The following is an 11,864-nucleotide window of genomic DNA, read 5'->3' on the forward strand; positions in this document are numbered from 1 at the left end:
CGGAAGGATCACCGGAGCCCAGCAGGTTGAGGCTGCGGTGACTGGGAGTGTACCACTGCACTCCAGTCTGGGTGACAGAGTGAGACTCCAACTCAAAAAAAATAAAATAAAAATTAGCTGGGCATGCTGGCATGGCCTGTAGTTCCAGTTACTTGGAAGGCTGAGGCAGAAGAATTGCTTTAACCCAGCAGACAGAGACTGCAGTAGCCATGACCATGCCACTGCACTCCAGCCTGGGTGACAGAGTGAGATTCCAACTCAAAACCAAAAACAAACAAAACAAAACAAAAAAATTATGCATTTAATACATCTAACCTACCAAACATCATAGCTTAGTGTAGCCTTTTTCTTTATTTGTGTGTGGATCCAGTTTATTCCACCTTGGCAGGGTGGTTCTGAGAGTGGCAGGTGCCACCCTGTCCTGGACTGAGGCAGTGCCTGAGATGTCAGTTAAGGCCAGTGGCGGGAGAAGCAGGGTGCATGGCAGCCTCTGGAATGTGGTGAAGCAAAGCCAAGGCCAGGAGGCAGCTATAGTAGGCCAGGGCAGGGTGGAAGGCGCCAGATGGAGACCCAGCCAGGCTACAGGGCCATGGACCCAGGCCACACAGGCTTCCTAGGCAGTGGGGCACAGGGTCACATGACACAGAACATGAAGCACAGGCACAGGCCTTGTGAGTAAGACATGGAAGGGCAGACACAGGTTCACAGGCCAGAGGGACACCCAGCGTGACTGGGTTGAACATGTGGACAAAACAGTGGTGTCACATATGGACCACAGGGACACAGCACTACTGGACACATAGACTTGAGGGCTACAATGGACAGACCAAGCTACATAGCTGGAGGGCATGGGAAGGGGTCTTCTGGCACTACTGCACCGAAGTCATATGAGACAATGGTGTTGGGGCAGTACCCTTGCACCATCTGGGCTTAGTCTGTCTTCCACACTTTGTTGAGCAGCTTTACCACCTCATCATAGATGATAAACACGATAGCCCACGTCCAGGCAGACCCGGCCCAGGCGGGGGATAGTCCCTTTGTAGAATGCCTTGAGTCTTTCATTCCTTCGGAACTGCAAGCCACAATTCCACGTGTTCCGGAATTTGTGTGCCTCCAGGCCCTGCATCTATCTGGGTCTCGATCATATCCAGAGGAGTGTTTCTGAAGACACTGGCTGCACCAGCAATCACACCAACGACCGGGTGATCAGTGGATTCATTGGCTTGTTGGGGTCGTCTCCTCGGTATCAGCTACGCAGGGAGGTCATGACAAAGAATGAAAAACGGCCTGGTTCAAGCCCTGCTTCAGCACTGGGGCCGTTGAGACCCTCGTCCGTCCTCTTCAGCCCTTGTTCCCGCACAACCTTCCTGACCCCGTGGAAGAATCCTCTGTACTTGGGGTTAGAGGAGGTCTGGTCGTGGATGAACTTCACCTTGATGTCTCCATGGTACTCAGCCATGCCGGCGCCCAGGTCGCACAATAGCCCGCGAGTGCTGTCCAGTTGTCCCTGCGTGTCTCCTGTGTGGTTGCTGAGAAACTCGAATATTCTGAACCTGACGGCGGCCTTGGGGATGGAGTCCTAGAGCAGGCAGCTGAGGCCGCACTGTACAGGCCCAGGATGCCACGGCAGCAGACCGGCTGCCGCACGCAGTCGGGATGCCGCGGTACTGCCGTGGGCGCGAACACCAGTCCAGCTGCACCTGCGTCTTCACGTATTCAAACGTGATGCAGATCTGGATGCCGCCTGCCAGGCCACCTGCGGGGATCGTCTTCCCCGGATGCTCTCCCCACGCCCCCCGCGGGCTTGGTGGCCGCCAAGGCGCGGGGATGGGAGTGAGGAGGCGTGGGGGAGGGGCGGGGCCATGGCAGCGGGAAGCTCAATCCCAGTGTCGCCTATCTTAAATGTGCTCAGAACACTTACATTAACCTACAGTTGGGCAAATTTATCTAACACAAAGCCCACGTTGTGATAAGTGCCGAATATCTCATGTAATTTACTGAATACAGCACGGAAAGTGAGAAACTGTTTAGGAACACAGAGTATAGTTTCTACTGAATGTGTATTACTTTTGCACCATTGTATAGCTGAAAATTGAATCATTGCAAGTTGGGGACTATTTGTATTATTGTCGTTGTTTTTAAAAAATATCTGATTACTTTTTATGCTAACCCATATATTACCCTCTGGTATTCATTTTTCCTTCTACAGTTCTGGGCTTCATCTGGGATCATTATTTTTCAGATTGAAGAACTTCTTTTAGAATTTATTATTGTGTATTTCGAATAGTGTGGATTTGTTGGCAACGAATTTCCTTAGTTTGGGGGGTATTTAATTTTTATTTTTTAGTCTGAGGTTGTCTTTATTTCATCTCATTTTGAAGGATTTTCTTTTTCTTGGTACAGACTTCTAGGTTGGAAGTTATTTTCTTTTAGCAACTGAATGGTGTCATTCTATGGTCTTTCTTGCTCCTGCTGAAAAGTCCATTGGAAATCTTATTGTTGTTCTTTTAAAGCTACTGTTTCCTTTTTCTGGCTGATTTTAAAAATTTAGTTTTTTGTCTTTGATTTCAACAGTTTTACCAAGTTGTATCTGGGCACAATAATTTTTGCAATTATTGCAAGCTTCTTCAATCCATGGATCTGTATTTTTTAATCAGTTTTGAAAGTTCATGACCATTATCTCTTCAAATATTGCTTCAGTTCCACTCTCTTTTTTCCTTTCAAGACTCCAATTATATATGTTAGACCATTTGACTGTCCTGCATGTCTTTTATTACTGTTCTCTTCTTATTTTTTCCCATGCTTCAACTTGAATATTTTTATTGGACCCAACTTTGTGTTCACTAGTCTTTCTAGTATGCTCTTAAACCCATTTAATGAATTTATTATTTAATTTCTGGATTATTCACTTGTCTCTTTTTATAAATTTTGATGCACATGAAGTTTTCACTTCACCTTTTCACCCACTTTTCTATCTCTTCTTTTATTTTTATTTTTTTCTCAGAGACAAGAGCTTGCTCTGTCACCCAGGTTGGAGTGCAGTGGTACAATTGTAATTCAGAGTGCAGCCTCAGCCTCCTGAACTCAGGAAATCCTCCCACCTTAGTCTCTCAAGTAGCTGGAACTACAGGTGTGCATACCATGTCTGGTTAATTTTTAAAATTATTTTGGGGAGCAAGGTCTTGCTGTGTTGCAAGACTGGTCTTAATCTCTTGGCTTCTAGAGATACTCTTACCTTGGCCTCACAAAGCACTGGGATTGCAGGCATAGCCACTGTCCCTGGCTCATCTTCCCTGATTTTTAAAAAACATATTTGTAATAATGATGTCAAAGTTATTGTCTTCTAACTCCAACATTTGGATCATATGTGAGTCTAGCTCTATTGTTTTTTATCTTGAGTATTGGTGCCATTTTTCTTCCTCCTTAAATGCATTGCCATTTTCATTACTTGTAACATTGTTGATAGTAGGATCATAGAAAGTACAGGTAATGTTACTTTCCCTCAGAGATGATCTGACTTTTTCTCTATTAAATATATGTAGTGAGGAGAAAATAACCTTCGTCCAATCTGGAATTAAGCTAGGCTGGAGCTGAGGTATAGTTCTAGTGACATTTAATTCATCTTTGATTTATCCCTCTTCCTTATAGGTGACCCTTTTGAGATTTTGATTGAAATACCAACCAAGTAATTCTGTGGGAAAAGCCTGAAATACCGTTGGAGATTCATCTTTTTTTCACAGGTCTGAACACCATGAAATCACAAAAAATTTCACTCTGCCTTTCCAGCCCTATCCTCAAGTGTGACCATCCCAGGCTTTTGGTGAGTCTGTCTCCTTAGCCTTGTATTTCTGTGTTTTGAAGTTTTAAACTTAATTCTTTTGCTTCTCTCTCCATGCAGTTTTAAAATCTGGCAGATTTCTTGAGGAGACCTTTTGAGTGTACATTTCAAGCCCATTCAATTTAGCAAGACTCTTTGTCTTTTAAGCACCATGAAATTTCACTCTGCCTACCTGGCTCAGGCCTACTAACTTCCTGCTTCACTCCATCAGAAAATGAACCATGTGATAAACTGGTGGCATATTTGAAGCACCTTTAAATTCCAGTCTGTTATGCCAGCCTATGAGTTGAGTGTTCTTCTGTTTCTCTCTCTCTCTTTTTAATTCAACGAAGTTTAATTGAGCAAAGAATACTCTGGAACCGGGTAGAGCTAGAATAGGTTTGGGATGCCTCCAGTGCTGCTAGTCCTTCTGTTTCTTTTTCCCTCGCAGGAGTCCTTCTGTTTAGGCCAAGTCCAATTCCTCAATCTGTGCTTAGTATCAGAGAGCATGAGAAAAGAAAAGTTAGCTATTGGCAGTTTATCTAGAGAGGACTCGTCCCTCTGAAATTTTAATTCATCTAAATGAACACTTGTGTATTGAAAATTTGATTTTTAATCTATTTTTTTCTATTTGTTGCAGCAGAATATAGGTCTATCTTTCCTACTATATTCTGTCTGGAAGTGGAGTTATTATTGTTTACGGTGAATTTTCCAGTTATTTATTAAGTTGAGCTGTTTTTATGTATTTATTGTATTTTATGTATTTATTGGGCATGTAGATTTATCTTTCTGTGAAATATATGTTCAGTTTTTGTCTCTTTTCTCCACTTTTATTGATTTGAAGGAAATTTTTAATCTATTCTTCTTGAATGAGTCCTTTGTAAGTTTTATGCATTATAAATATCTTCTACCCCCGGGCACAGTGGCTCAAGCCTGTAATCCCAGCACTTTGGGAGGCCGAGGTAAGAGGATTGCCTGAGTCCAGGGGTTCGAGACCTCGTCTCTACAATAAATCAGAAAATTAGCAAGGGGTGGTGGCACGTGCCTGTAATTCCAGCTGCTTGGAAGGCTGAGGCGGAAGGATCGCCTGAGCCCAGCAGGTGCCACTGCACTCCAGCCTGGGTGACAGCGTAAGACTCCAATTCAAAAAACAAAAACCAGGCCGGGCTCCGTGGCTCAGCCTGTAATCCCAACACTTTGGGAGGCCGAGGTGAGTGGATTGCCTGAGCCCGCGGGTTCAAAAAATTAGCTGGGTGTGGTAGCTGGAACCTGTAGTTCCAGCTACTTGGAAGGCTGAGGCGGAAGGATCGCTGGAGCCCTGCAGGTCGAGGCTGCTGTGGCTGGAGTTTGCCACTGCACACCAATCTGGGCGACAGAGTGAGACTCCAACTCAAAAAAAAAGAGATTTTATTTATTTGGCTGGTGGATTTTTTTTTGTTTTTTGTTACTCAAAGTGACTTGCAAAGCGGTGGAAATTGCCTGAGATATCATCCAGGTCTAGAGAAGAAAACGTTGAGAGAGCAGGCCTGAAATGATCTATGGGAAAGAATAAAATTACTTTCTACTAGCATGGTACTAGGTCCAGCTTGTTCAGTGAAGAGGTTACAATCATATTATAAGAAGGAAAATGGTAAGTATCATAGAAAAAGAAGAGGAAAAGTTGTAGGAGAACTGAATGAAAAAAATAACAATCCAGGAAGTAAATTTTAAAAGGCACCATTTGAACAGGACCTGAAAATAACATTGTCTACTTCAGATAAGGTGAAGGAATGGGGAGAGTGGATAGAATTTAAAGGACAGAAGGAAAAACTTCTAACAGATTTGTTAGTTTGGATTTCCTAGAAAACAAATCCGGAGGCAAAGCTGAATTGCTCATGTAAGAATGAAAAAAAGGTAAGTGAGACCAGGACAAATTGGTAGCAAATTCAATGTAGTGCATTACTAAACTGGTCATTACTTCTCAAAGTTACAGAGCCAGAAACTTACCCATACAGGAAATCTCTAGACAGATTATACAGAAACACCATGCCTTAGAAAAGTCTATTGGTGAAAAATGAAGAGGGAATTTATTAGTTGTCTCCCTCCTGTGTTTTATTCCTCATTGTCAAAGTTTGTCCCTCACAGAATTAATTAACCTACACTTTCACATTATCTGCCCTCTCACTTTCTGGATAAGTGAATTCCCATACCCTGTAGTATGATCTTTCATCTGAATCTGGAGTTTGAGGAAGGAGTCAGATACTTTGAGATTCAGTTGTGAAACTATTTGGACTCACTGGATTCTGTGGAATTGATCATTGAGGCAGTAGCTGGAACTGAGAAAGCAGCTGATGGCCATGGAGACTAGTAGAAAATTCGAGACAATACATAGAAAGTGTCAAATACACTCCCCAATCTACATCTGTGGCTCAGATATTACTACTTGAATGTCTACTAGTATCTCAATCTCAACATGTCTAAAATATGTTCAATTTTTTTAGTATGACACAATACATATCCACATAAAAGTAACAACAACAACAACAAAACCCACTGCACTCCAGCCTGGGTGACAGCATGAACTCCAACTCAAAAAAAAAAAAAAAGTCCAGTCTAAACTTTCTTACTTTACACTCTCATACAATTTAAACATATCCTCTACCCAGCTTGGCCTGCTTCAGATGTAAAGGCCTTTGATGGAGAATGACATAATTGACTCCTACTTTACCATTTTGCACTTCCACTCCAATGCCTTCATTTACAAGGTTGTATTTGGATTGGAACAAAGAAGAGGTAAGGAGCAGAAAAATCTCACTTTTTAATAGATGTAGTTATAATCTGCCTTCAGAGTCTTTTTTGTGGCAGTTCACAATCAGGGATCCCATCTTTTTTTTTTTTTTTTTTTTTTTGGAGTTGGAGTCTCACACTGTTCTGGCTGTAGTGCAATAGTGTGGACATGACTCACTGCAGCCTTGACCTTCTGGACTCAGGTAATCCTTCCACTTCAGCCTCCTGAATAGCTGGAACTACACATGCCCACCACTATGCCCAACTACTCTTTTGATTTTTCTGTAGAGATGAGGACTCGCTATGTTGCCTAGACTGGTCTTGAACTCATGTGCTTAAGCAATCCACTCCCTTTGGCCTCCCAAAGGGCTGGAATTACTGGTGTGAGCCACTGTGCCCAGCTGGTGGCTCTGTCTTTATTAATTTATTTTTATTTTGTAAATGAAAACGATATTTATTAAATAAGATTTATCTGGGTCAGGAATCTGGGAACAGTGTAGCAGGATGGTTCTGGTCAATGGCTCTCTTGAGGCTTTAGTCAAGGTGATGGCCGGGGCTGCAGTCTCATCTAAAGGCCCAAGAAGAGAAAGGAGGTAGAGTCTACTTCCAGGCTCACTCATAGAGTTGTTGGCAGGCCTCAGCTCATAAGATTTTAGCAGGAAACCTCCATTCTTCACCATGTGGACCTCCCCAGAGACTGCCTGAGTATTCTCGAGACATGGCATCTGGCTACCCCCAGAGCAAGTGATCTAGGGACAGTGACCTTGCTGTAGGGTCATGATTCCCAAAGTGTGGTCTCAGACAAGCAGCAGCAATTCTATCTTTAATAGAGTGCTTTTGGGGGCTTCTTTGTAGACCCTCTTTTAAATTCCTGGGGATCTCTCTACAATTCTCAATGACTCTTCCAGCTTATTGATTACAACTTTCTTGAACTTTAGTTTAGAAAAAAATCCTCCTTATTTAAAAATAATTCAATCTTAGTTTCTGGCAGTTCACCTATCTGCTGAGGTCACATCCCCCGTCAAACAGCCCTTTTCTATGGAGTCCCTCTCAGGAAGACCCAATCTGGTTCTCCAGTACCCTTCTAGGACGGTAGTAGGGATTGAAATCAGACTTCAATATGTTGAAAACAAGATTTTCTTATACTTATTCTGAGTACAGTGCCTTGGCATTCAACAAATGTTAAATTTTTTTATTGCCTCAGTGCCTCCACCAGAAATCAAGGAGTGGCAAAACACTCTCACCTTGGCAAGGCTTTCTCTCTCTTGCACTGATCTCTACCACCATAATCTTCTTTGGGACCTTCAGAGATAATCTTGTCATGCCAATTATCCCTATTATATCAATCACTATATGATTCCCAGATCTCACAGGTCATCCTTCTTACCCTAACTATAATCTTCATTAGGCTATGCTTATTTCATTATTTTACCCCTTTTCCCACCTACCCCTACCACTCACTACCGTATTAACATCCTAGGTCTTGTTTTACCTATAACTGCAACCTTTCCCTAATCTCAGTTTCATGCATTCCATTACCTAATCATCATCTCCTGTCTTTTCGCTCTATCTAAGATCCTGACTCCATTAATTTTCCAAGTCCCCTGAGACTTATAACGATTGCTCATGTGGCATTTTACTGGTCCTTCATCTCACGCCCTCACACCATTCATACCTAAATTAAACTCCATGGTAAATGATTATAATTATTCCCTTCCACATGACCCACCTTGCTTTTCTCTCATTTCATCATATTCTCATGGCAAAAGTAGTTACAGGAAGTTCTCTACTATTACACTCACACAGCTAAGTGTAACTGGAGAAGAACACACAACTATACTTCTGCTTTCACTTTAAATTGATGATCACTGATAGCCGTTAATGCCATTCAGAAATTATACTGTTACCTTAGTGTTTTTATTCTACCACCCCCATAGAAAACTATAACCTCTGTCTTCTCAAACCTCCAGTTCCTCCACTTCCTCCTCTTTTTCTTCCCTTCACTCTAGGCTATGCTTGCCAAATGGGCTGAGTGTGCTTCCGTGATGTCTGAAGCCCTAAGGCAGAATGCAGGCTTATTGGATGAGGACACTGGCAGTGTGAGGTGAATTGGAATGTACTAGCACAAATGTGGCTGAAATCAGAGATGGGCTGTGAATATGTGATGTGGGTGCCAGAGACATCTGCTACAGAGGGCAACATGCCATTGTTATAATAAGTGTTATTTTTAATTAAGAAGTTGCCTCAGAATATGAACAGCTGGATTTAGAACCAATACATTCAGATGCTTAGCCGTTTTCATTCTCAAAATCAAATTCAGTTTTTGGTCTAGTTGGGATGCAGTGAGGATATTTATTACAATTGTATTTATTGATTTTCTGATCCATGAACTGACTGTAAAATTTACTGTCTATTTGGAGATATAAGACAGTTTGTAATTCTGTAAGATACAATTTGGTGAATGATCCAGAATGAAATACTTTTAAAAATCCTATAAATTCGAAGATATGGAGTATTTAAGAAATATAAATATTTTAAACATCATTCTTAAGATATTAAATTGTTATTACTATAGGTAGTGGTGTTTGAAGTGTATTTGGCACCAGGTATTGGATCATTTTTGTCAACACATTTCACATTTCTCCTTCAGATGACAAAATTCTTTTTTTTTTTTCTTTGGTAGAGACAAGTTTTACTATGTTGCCCAGGTTGGTCTTGAACTCTTGGGCTCAAGCAATCATCCTGCCTCGGCCTCCCAAAGTTCTGAGATAACAGCTGTGAGCCACCATGCTTAGCTGACAAATTTCTTTTTTTTTTTTTTTGAGTTGGAGTCTCACTCCATGCCCAGGCTGGGGTGCAGTGGCATGCTCACGGCCACCCCAGCATGGACCTGCTGGGCTTAGGCGATCCTTCCACCTCAGCCTTCCAAGTAGCTGGAAATATAGGCATGCGCTGCCACGCTAATTTTTTTTTTAATTGTAGAGATGAGGTCTTGCTAAGTTGCCTGGACTGATCTTGAACCCATGGGCTCAGGCAATTCCTGCACCTCAGCCTCCCAAAGTGCTGGGATTATGGGATTATGAACCACTGCACCCGGCCAAAATTCTTTTTAATAAAAATCAGAAAATGAAATGGATAATCATAATGGCCAAAAATAAATAGAAACAGAGATAGTGAAAACCTTTGGTTCAAAAGAAAAAAGAAAAATAAATATTAAAGTTAAAAACAGAAAAATAACAGACTGATACTTTTTTGTTTGTTTGTTTGTTTGTTTTTGAGTTGGAGTCTCCCTCTGTTGCCCAGACTGGAGTGCAGTGGCTGCTCCCGGCCACTGCAGCCTCGACCTGCTGGGCTCCGGCGATCCTTCCGCCTCAGCCTTCCGAGTAGCCGGAATTACAGGCATGCGCTACCATGCCCGGCTGATTTTTTGATTTATTGTAGAGATGAGGTCTCGCTGCCCAGGCGGGTCTCGAACCCGCGGGCTCAGGCAATCCACTCACCTCAGCCTCCCAAAGGCGTGGGATTACAGGCTGAGCCACCGAGCCTGGCTTAGACTGATACTTTTTAATTAATTTATTTTTTCAATGGGAAACACGCTTTTTTTTTGAGTCAGAGTCTCACTCTGTCATCCAAGCTGGAGTGCAGTGGCACTCTCATGGCCACTGCAGCCTTGACCTTCTCGGCTCAGGCAATCCTTCTGCCTCAGCCTCTCTAGCTACAAACATGTACCATCATGCCCATCTAATTTTTTTGATTTATTGTAGAGATGAGTTCTTGCCACATTGCCCAGGTTGTTCTCGACTCAGGCAATCCTCTCTCCTGGGCTCAGGCAATCCTCTTGCCTCTGTCTCCCAAAGTGCTGGGATTACAGGCATGTGCTACCACACCTAACCTGAAATTTATGCTTACATCACTGTTGCAGTAACAAATAACATTTTTTCAGCCCTAGCTTCTACATATGTCAATGATTCATCAAAACTGGTCTTCTTCACGTGCATATATAGACATATATACATAATATATGTATAAATAATTTACATATATATATAATTTTTTTTAGTTGGGAGTCTCACTCTGTCACCCAGGTCCGTGCTCAATGGCACAATCACAGCTCACTGTAGCCTTGACCTCACAGGTTCAGGCAATCCTTCCACCTCAGCCTCCTGAGAAGCTGAGACTACAGGTGTGTGCCACCACACCCAGCTAATTTTTGGAATATTTTGTAGAGATGAGTTGCCCAAGCTGGTCTTGAATCCTGGGCTCAAGCGATCCTCCTGCCTTGGCCTCCCAAAGTACTGGGATTACTGGTTTTTTAAATATATGTTATGAATATTTTGATAATGATGCCATGGTTATAAAGTCAACATAATAGTCCTTACTATTTTCACTTACTGTTGATTGAAGAACTCTTTTTGTTAATTTTAATTTTGAAAAGTTTCTTTCAAATGAAACATGATATCTACAAATAAGAAGAGTCTTTAAAAAAGGATAAGTTTGGCAGAAATTCATAAAAATCCTTTTTCAGAATAAATTTTAGAAATCACATGTCTTTGTTTCTTCAGGATTTATTTTAGTGGTTTTGAAATCTGTCTGCATTTAAAATTTTAATTTTTAAACATAAGTAAGAACTCCATGTAGTCATGTAAGATGACAGAATTGAAGAAACTCAAGTTCTATTTCTTTACTTTACAATCTGTTATCATTATTTATACCAAATTTACATTTAAATGCAGAAATATGTAGCACCACAGGGGTTACGGACAAGAACAATATCTGCGGTAAGCTCAAGCAATTCTGAACCATTATAAACTTATTCAAAACAAATGTATAGCTGAGTCCGATTGTGTCAGAGGCTGACTCTGAATTAACTTCCATGTAGAATACATTGTTTAAATATAAAAAAGTGCTAATTGGAAACTTATGTATATATTATTAAAACTCATAGTAACTGCACAACTGCCTAGGACTTAGGCCAACAAAACATTTTAGAGAGGGGGTATTTTATTGCTGACATTTCATCAGTGCATGGTGACAGCAAAAAGCAGATCTACCTTTAGTCAATTTTATTATTGCTTTCAAGTTCTCTATACTTAGTTTACCTCCTTGTTGCCTACATTCAGAAGACTACTCCTACCGCCTCTTCGTTGATATACCACTGGCTCTAGGAAGGTTTCTGGCTTTAGCATAAGCTATATCCTTCTTTCTGGGATTCAAACTCAAAAGAACCAGTGTGGTAGGACAACTGGGAATTTGAGTGCATTGATTTGCATGAAGTTTGGGG

At 41.6% G+C, this 11,864-nt stretch overlaps 1 pseudogene; it reads right to left on the minus strand.

Moving 5' to 3' along the window:
* Positions 1-930: 930 nt before the first annotated feature.
* The window catches only part of LOC103253580, a 27,920-nt pseudogene continuing 16,986 nt past the window's right edge, over positions 931-11,864 (minus strand).

This window comes from Carlito syrichta, unplaced genomic scaffold (genome assembly GCF_000164805.1).
Source record: "Carlito syrichta isolate Samal-C Ts95f unplaced genomic scaffold, Tarsius_syrichta-2.0.1 Scaffold238709, whole genome shotgun sequence".
NCBI classification, from domain to species: domain Eukaryota; kingdom Metazoa; phylum Chordata; class Mammalia; order Primates; family Tarsiidae; genus Carlito; species Carlito syrichta.